The sequence below is a fragment of the Carassius carassius genome, chromosome 13 (assembly GCF_963082965.1).
Source record: "Carassius carassius chromosome 13, fCarCar2.1, whole genome shotgun sequence".
NCBI classification, from domain to species: Eukaryota; Metazoa; Chordata; class Actinopteri; order Cypriniformes; family Cyprinidae; genus Carassius; species Carassius carassius.
This window is the reverse complement of record NC_081767.1, coordinates 12,296,554-12,306,183: the sequence shown is the minus strand read 5'-3', so window position 1 is coordinate 12,306,183 and position 9,630 is coordinate 12,296,554.

The following is a 9,630-nucleotide window of genomic DNA, read 5'->3' as shown; positions in this document are numbered from 1 at the left end:
GAAATGACAGACACAGCAAATCAAGACGTCGCGTAGAACCGTTGTAATAGACCAGGTTATATACACAGTCCTGATGAGTAGCACCTGTGATGGTGATCAGAGTCCAAGGACGGGGCTTGTGGGAAATGTAGTGTAGTCAGTGTAAATGAATGAGTGGAAGCGTGTGTGTCAGTATTCAGGTGAGGGTGCCCTCTACTGCTGGCGCGAGGAAGCAAACGACGTCAGGGTCTACCACGGGGTCGAGGGGCCGGTCTTTCAGGATGTAAGCGATGAAATTCATCGATGAGATTGGGGTCTCATCGAATATCGATGATATCCTCAGAATTTACCCAAGAGCGTTCCTCTGGACCGTACCCCTCCCAGTCGACCACGTACTGTAGAATTCTTCCCCGACGTCTGGAATCGAGTAATTCCTGGACTTGGTAAGCCTCTATGGTGATGGGTTGAGGGGCCTGTGCAAGGGGCCTCCCCTCTCCCTCGTCTCTGGGACCAGCAGCGGGCTTGAGCAGGGATACATGAAAGGTAGGAGAAATACGATATGTGTTCGGAAGTGTCAGCCGGAAGAAACTGGGGTTATCTGTCTAGTGATCTGGAATGGACCCACGCACCTTGGACTCAATTTGCGGCATGGAAGCCGGAGACGGAGATCCCGTGTTGATAGCCACACCCATTGACCCGGCTGGTAGTTGGGACCTGGGCGTCTTCTGCGGTCCGCTTGCTCCTTTTGCCTTCGAACAGCGTGTTGAAGGTGAACATGAGCCCGATTCCAAACCTCCTCACTGCGCGCCATCCAATCGTTCACAGCCGGCACGTCCGTTGGATCCCCTGACCATGGGAACATTGGTGGTTGGAACCCCAGTACACATTTAAAGGGAGTCAGACCAGTTGAGGGTTTGATAAGGGAGTTCTGCGCATATTCTGCCCATAGTAAGTATCGAGCCCAATCGTCCTGATTCTGATTGCAATAGGTTCTGAGGAAGCGATTCAATTCTTGGTTGAGCCTCTCTACTTGTCCGTTTGCCTGGGGATGATAACCAGAGGTGAGGCTGACATTGACGTTCAGGGCTTTGAAGAAGGCTGACCATAATTGAGAGGTGAATTGAGGTCCTCGGTCTGACACGATGTCTTCGGGTAAGCTATATAATCGAAAGACGCAATTGCAAAGGTGTTCTGCAGTCTGGAGAGCTGTAGGTAGTTTGGGTAGTGGAATGAATCTACAAGCCTTGGAGAATCGATCTATGATAGTAAGTATGGTAGTGTGGCCTTGGGAACTGGGAAGATCCGTAATAAAGTCAATGGCAATGTGAGACCAGGGTCGTTGTGGAATGGGAAGTGGTTGCAGGAGACCGGCGGGAGATTGCTTGGATGATTTGTTAATGGTACAGTTGTTGCATTGCTGTATGTAGTTGGCTGTGTCCTTGTGCAGTGATTCCCACCAGAAGCAGTTCTCCAGCTGATTAATGGTGGCTGTGATACCTGGGTGACCGGATGATGGATGGCAGTGAACTTGACTTATGACCTGGTCACGAAGATGTTCAGGGACAAAGATTCAGTCGACTGGGCAGGCCACTGGGGTTTCCTTCTGCTCCCTGTATTGTTGAAGCAGAGTCATGATGTCCCATTGAATGGGGGCAACTACTACATGAAACGGCAGAATAGGTTCTGGATCTAGTGGAATGTCCTCCTCCTCGAATTGACGTGAGAGAGCATCCGCCTTGGTGTTCTTGGAGCCGGGTCAATAAGTTACTGAGAAGTCGAATCGAGTGAAGAACAAGGACCATCTAGCTTGACGAGGATTAAGGCGTTTGGCGGTGCGTAAGTATTCCAGGTTCTTGTGATCTGTCAGTACTGTAAACAGGTGTGTAGCTCCCTCTAGCCAGTGCCTCCACTCCTCGAAGGCTGCCTTCATGGCAAGGAGTTCCCGGTCCCCGACACTGTAGTTGCGTTCCACTGAGTTGAGCTTCCTTGAATAAAAGGCACAGGGATGAAGTTTAGCGGCGGGGTCTGGACGTTGGGACAGGATAGCGCCGATACCTGTGTTTGATTCGTCAACCTCGACAATGAAGGGTAATGAGGAGTCAGGGTGACAGAGGATGGGCGCATTGCTGAATCGTTGCTTCAGGGTCTGAAATGCTTTGTGAGTGGATTCTGACCATTGTAGTTGGTGAGTTCCTCTCTTGACCATTGAGGTGAGTGGAGCGACCACCGTACTGAAGTTCCTAATGAATCTCCTGTAGAAGTTAGCGAATACTAGAAATCGCTGTAATTTCTTGAGGGTTGTGGGTTCAGGCCAGTTAAGAACGGCGTTGACCTTCTTCTCGTCCATGGCCACCCCTCCGGGACTGATTATGTACCCTAGGAATGTGGTGGAGGTCGTGTGGAATTCGCATTTCTCAGCCTTGGCGTATAACTGGTATTTGATGAGGCGTTGAAGAACTGCTCGGACGTGTTGTACATGTTCAGGAAGTGTGTTGGAGTAGATCAGTATGTCATCAATATACACGATCACAGATATGTTCAGCATGTCTCTGAAGACCTCGTTAATAAATGACTGAAACACCGATGGACTATTGACCAGTCCGAACGGCATCACAAGATATTCATAGTGCCCAGTGGTGGTGGAGAAGGCGGTCTTCCATTCATCTCCCTCTCTAATGCGAATGAGATTGTATGCACACCTCAGATCCAGTTTGGTGTAGTACTGGGCAGTGCGAAGCTGTTCGAGGGCTGAAGGAACCAACGGAAGTGGGTATCTGAATTTCACAGTCATTTTGTTTAGTCCACGATAATCAATGCAAAGACAAAGACCACCATCCTTCTTTTTCACGAAGAAGAACCCGGACGAAGCAGGGGATGTGGACGGTCTGATGAAACCATTCTGGAGTTCTTCATTGATGTAATCCTTCATGGCTTCGGACTCAGGTTGAGACAATGGGAAGATGCAACCCTTTGGGGCAGAATGCCCTGGCAGAAGATCAATTGCACAGTCATATTTACGGTGAGGAGGTAAGGTGTTGGCTTGCTCCTTACTGAAAGCCTCCATAAGATCAGCATATTCCTCTGGAAGGTCGAGAATGGACTCTCGTGCTGGAGAGAGTGACACGGAACAGACAGGAATGGGTTTGACCAGAGAAAGACAGTTCTGTTGACAATGAGTGCTCCATTTCACAACTTGGCCCTCTCTCCAGGAAATCTGTGGATCATGCAGACGTAGCCAGGGTAATCCAAGAATCACGGGAGTGTGAGATGTGGGGAGAACGTAGAATTGAATCCTCTCCTTGTGAAGTAAACCAGCCGCCATCAAGATTTTGTGAGTGAGGTGAGTAATGGATCCAGAACCCAATGGTAGACCATCTATTGTCTCCACTGAGAGAGAGGTAGAGCATGGAATCAGTTGAATGTCATATCTCTTAGCGAACTCTTCAGAAATGAAGTTGCCAGCAGCCCCAGAATCAAGTAAAGCAGAGGTAATAACTTGTTTGTCGTTTATCCATAATTCAACGGGAATGCTTACACACTGGGTATCACACATGGAAGTGAGAGGAGTACTCACCGAGCGTTGTGAGGAGGTAGATGCACGAGTGGGACAGTTGTTCCGTTGATGGCCAGGTAAGCCACAGTACATGCACAGTCTGTTATGGATGCGTCGATCTCTCTCCTCAACAGACAGATGGTAAGTGTTGATCTGCATGGGTTCAGTAGGTTCATTAGATGGCAAGAAAACTGGGTGGTCAGTGCGACGAGAACTGGTTCGTCAGGCACGTTGCAGATTGTCAATGGAAATGGTAAGTTCAATGAAGCTATTAAGATCTCTGCCCTCATCTCTGCATGCTAGCTCAGCTTGAAGATCATAATTCAGACCCTTGTGGAAGAGTACCTTTAATGTGTCGTTCACCCAGTTGGTTTGTGCCGCCAGAGTGCGAAATCGTAGGGCATAATCAGCCGTCGTCATTCTGCCTTGCGATAACTCCAATAAGCAATCTCCAGCTCCCTTTCCCTCCTTAGGATGATCGAACACTGCTCTGAACTGTTGTAGGAAATCATGAAAGGAAGAGAATGCAGATCCATCAGGGCCCCATACAGCAGTAATCCATTCCAGGGCTTTCTCAGTTAGCAGTGAACAAACAAAGGCGATCTTCCCAGTATCAGTAGTATACAGCGGGGGTTGCTGTTCCACAAACAATGAGCATTGTAATAGAAAGCCCTTACACTTGTTGGCGTCACCGTTGAATTTCTCCGGGAAAGCGAGATGGGGATTCACCTGGGGCGGCGTTCCTGCAGCGTGGGCACTGGCGGACGCTTCCGGCGTTGGTGTGGCCGCGGGAGCTGTATGGAGACTCTGAACGGCTTTGACGAGTTCCTCGGTGATAGACGTCAGTCGATTCAGCTGAAACTGATTAGCAGCGATCTGACTGGCTTGGGCCGCCATGGTGGTATGCAGACCTTCATCGAGTGCAGACCTTCAAGTCGCTGGATCTCGTGTTGGCGAAGTCTTCTATAATGATCCAGAACTCGACATGGGATCCATATGCAGGCTTTATTGCATATGAGTGCCCGTTTATTGCAATGGTCAATACCAGCAATATCAGCAACGTAGGGAGAACAGAAAATCAAAATCCTGTAAACAAGCAAGGGTCGGTAGGTAGGCAGCAAAGGTACGTAGAGGAGATCAAACAGGGTCGGTAACAGGAAAACAAACAGGGGTAGTAACGCTCAGAAATGACAGACACAGCAAATCAAGACTTTGTGTAGAACTGTTGTAATAGACCAGCTTATATACACAGTCCTGATGAGTAGCACCTGTGATGGTGATCAGAGTCCAAGGACGGGGCTTGTGGGAAATGTAGTATAGTCAGTGTAAATGAATGAGTGGATGCTTGTGTGTCAGTATTCAGGTGAAGGTGCCCTCTGCTGGCCAGTAGAGGGAATCACGGGGTTCATCTCTGTGACAATCGCTTAACTTCATATTCATTTATATTTAACCCACACATTTGACTATCATGTTTATAATCACTTATTGTGTATGTCTTTTAATAACTATGGGATAGCTTAAGGATTCATATTCATGTTTAGTATGTTTGTGCTTCAATCTGCTTGCTTGAAATGTTTCTGACCATCAATTATTAGTCAAATGTATCATATTCTTGTTATTTGAATCATGTCCAAAAATAATACCATGCAAGAGCGGGAAATTTCAGACCACGTGCTTGATAAGATAACATATGATTTATGATATCCCGAGCAAAGACGATATCTAATTGGTCAAGACAACATTTGAGGTGTGGCCAACAGACCAGTTTAAATACTCAGGACACCATAGAATTATGCTTTTAGCTTGTAGCTTTGCTTTTAGTCATGCTTTTAGTCATCACTGTTAGCGTTCTTTGAGCGCGGTTCCAGCGTGCTTCGGTCTGCATGCCTGCTGCTACTTAGCCACAATGAGAAGAAACACCATCTAGTCTCGTCAAACTTTACTTCTGTTGTTTTACTTTGGTTTCTTTTCTTTTCCATTTGAGAGTTTCATGTTCTGAGTAAAGTTTTGTAACGGCATGTCTCAGAGTCTGACCTCGAGTGCCCGTTCAACTTCAACCAGCCACACAACTCCGCATCGTCAGCCAACGCCCAACCACGGGCTTCCCAAGACGTCACTTCAACGACTACTGAACTTCCAACCAATCAGCAACAAAGGGAACCCCCTTTACACAGTAGACGTAACTAACTCCTCCAAACATTTGTACTGGCATATCTAATATAATTTTAACCTCACTGAGGAACTCAATGCGAGGGTTAATTAAGTGATTGATGGCTGTCCATGTCTGTGCAATTTCACCTATTGCTGTAAACTTGTGATTCCACATTTTCGTTCTCTTAAACTAAATTTTCCCTAACTTTCTATCTTCCTGCAACTTGTATGAATGTGTGAGGGCATGTGCTTATGTGTTAGATTAGTTTGTCTTAGATTTATCTAATAAAGCCTTATTCATATTGAAAAGAGAAGTATCTTGTGTTTTGTGCTTACAAGTTAATGTCTTAATGTCTTATGTGAAATTTTCATATGGGGTGTATGTAATTGTTCCACCCAGAGAAAGTGTAAAAAAGTATTACACAAAGATCAGATAGGGGTGATGCTGAAATTTCACATCTATTTATCTCATTAACTAGATTGTCTGATATTAACCAATAATCCAATCTTAAGCACTGGCCATTATTAGATGAGTTAAACCAGGTAAATTGTTTTCTGGTTGGGTTTTTCATTCTCCAGTAATCTATTAGATTGGCCTTTGTTGTCAATTCAACTATTGTTTCATCAAATGTGTGGCAGTGTCTCTCAGGTGTGTTTGATTAGGGTTAGAGCTAAACTCTGCAGCGCATTGGCCCTCCAGGACAAGATTTGAATAACCCTGCAATAGCCGGTATGGTCACTTTTATGGTCAACAATTTTCCCAGGAAATCTATTTAACAAAATCATAACTCCTGCCGAGTGTGATGTTCCATGACTAAAAAAGATAGAATCTCCCCATTGCAATTTCCAAATTTGTGTGTCAGCCTCAGCTGACTGGGTCTCTTGCAAAAAAACACAATAAGCCCTTTGCTCCTTACAGAAAAGAAAAATAGCCTTACGTTTTACATTATCTTTCAACCCCCTAGTATTTAAAGAAATAAAGGACAACATTTAGGTGATAAGTAGAAAACCTATAAACAATGTAAAAAAGAGTGTTAACGATAGCCTTCAGCCGCTCCACAGACATTGGAACAACCCTTGTCAGTATCCCAATGACAACTTCTTTCATGTCCTCTCCATTCTTTTCAGGGAGACCAATTATCCTCAGATTCCACCTTCTTTTATATCAGGTTTGCTCTGCACACGCTTCTTTTAACAAGCTGTTTTCTCTCTGAAGGCCTCCTATTTTTTTTTGAAGCGTGCAGATTTCTTCTCTGTTTTCTTTAGTTGCAGTTTTGTCTGTCGAAACTTTTCAAAAATTCCATCTGCTTGTCCATTTTTTTTTGTCAGAGCTTGTACTGCATGAAGAATTGCAGCGCCAGTGTTCACGTCCTCAATTTCACTTTGGTCTCTTTTTCTTTGGATTTGGCTGTTTAATCAGCGTATGTTCTTTGTTAATTTTTTCTTCTTTGGATGAATGTTGCTCTGTTTCCATTTCACCCTCAATATCAAAATCATGCCTCGTGGAGAGCAGCCAAATTGTAGTTATGGTCTGACATGATTCCAAATAACAAAGAAGAAAAAAAAAATATATATATATTTTTTGTCCCTTAATTTGACACTATGTTAAATATCTGTTTAGTAGAGGGGTTGTTACACTAGTTTATCAGATTTCAAGGACTAAAATTAAACTTTTTTTACCTGCAAAAGGGCTACCACTCACTCCGGCATCTTGAAAACCCCCCCGATTTGCATGCGTATGTAAGTCAAGGGAACAAAAAGTGCAGTGTGACCGCCCCTTTCAGACGTCATGCCCACAGACCATTGGCTAAACGTAATGCTGATGCATATGGGACACAAAAGTCGAAACACTTCAGGAATGTCAAAGTAGTTATCGGATTGGTTGAATTCTACAGGATTTCCACAAGACGTGTGTGTCGTTTTAGTGCCCCTGGGAGTATGGTCCCACATATGGGATTTAGAATGATTGGTGACGTCACATAACTGTCGAATTCAAACTGCATTTTCGCACATTGGCTGGAGCTGAGCCAGAGAGATGTGTACTGCTCTTGTTATATTATCACAACAATGCAATGTTATTAACCACATAATGCATATTTTAGGTTTCAGACATTTAAATACACATAGATACTAGTAAAACAATACATTTAAAGTCTGAAAAATACATGCATATGTATATGGACGCAGCAATACCAATCCATTCAAATTTATCAGATACACATAGTGCAAGTAACTAGAAAGTTCACTCTATTCATCACCCAGTTTACCCGCCACTTATTACTTGTATTTCAGGACAGATTGATGAATTCACATCCTGTAAATCCGACTGACAGGACTTTGTGCACTGCAGCGCAAACAAACATGGCGGCGCCCATCTCACATTACAGATTAAGATAATTTAGAAAGGTTTTTAAATGACAAAACACACTCATTTACACATATTTATGAATCAGAATATCAGATCATTCATGACATGGTATGCAAGTTTGTGAATATTTTAAATAAAAAAGTAAAAACTAAAAAGCGATCCACCTGTCATACAGCGTTATTGTAGACGCGTAGTGTCACGTGACAAGCCTGATGCGTCGGCATGGAAACAATAAGGGGAACGTTCTAAAATAACGGTCGCCTTAAAAAAAACTCACTCTGGGGGAACCGCTACAATATTTTAAACTCACCACTGAAAAGTTCACGGCATAGAATCTTTAAAATATGTACCGAGAGTTCTACACACCAGTCTGTTATTGTGGCTACATTTCCACGCTGCGAAACGTGACAATGAACGAAACGAACTGTGATTGGTTTTTAGACATGTCAATCAAACGGCCATATGGGAGGACCTTAGCCAATGAAAGCTGCCATGAATTCCAGACTTTCAGCCTGACAACACTTTAAATTTGTTTTACAAGGTAGTGATGGGAAGTTCAGATCATTTTACCGACTCAGACTTTTGAGTCTCATTCAGCAATGAAAAAAAATGTATTCAAGTCATTTTGTTCATTTTAGCAAAATGTAATTAAAATGTAACGTATTACTTCGACGTATTACTTCCCCAACACATCTACAACTTACGCAAACGTTAATCACACTACAAACAATACAAACACTACAAACAATACAAAAGATCCTTCTGAAGTTAACACTTATGTCTGGTCATGTTGCACTATGAAATTTAGAATCTGACGGTTCAGACCTTTGTGATGGGGATGGGGATTCACCTGGGGCGGCGTTCCTGCAGCGTGGGCACTGGCGGACGCTTCCGGCGTTGGTGTGGCCGCAGGAGCTGTATGGAGACTCTGAACGGCTTTGACGAGTTGTAACAATCCGCCCTCAAATATTATTTTTAAAACAGCAGTGTTACTATAAGCGCACAATGAAATTCTTTGGAATGAATGCAATAATGGCGAATATCACTAAAGCTTCAATATTATCACATACATCAATGCTTTCTCTAATATTCCACTTAGCATGAGCAGATGTATGATAGTGAATAAGTCACAGTATATCAAAAATAACAATAATATTCAGACGGCGCGGAACCCCATAAACATAAAACACACAAAAACAGCTCAATTGAATGACGCGCTGAGCGCAGTATATTATAAGGAGACAATTATCCCGTGCACTCACCACCTTCAAACACCCCGTACAGGAAAGATAAGTAAAACAAAATGTCCAGGCTGCCCCATGAGCTCGCAACAATCTTTCCAACCGGGAAACATTTAGTCCATTAGTCCATGGGAACGATCCTCGATCGGAACGAGGCAAAAAATGTAATCCACACACAAAAAGGAGAAAAAGTTAGTCCGTGAGAATTAGTGGTGGAAATTATGATTCTTTCTAGAGATTCGTTCATTTTCAGTTCGTTCACCAAAATGATTGGTTCAGAATCGTTCACTGATTCGTTCAGTGACCATTTCTTCGTATTACACAAAATAAGCCAGCAG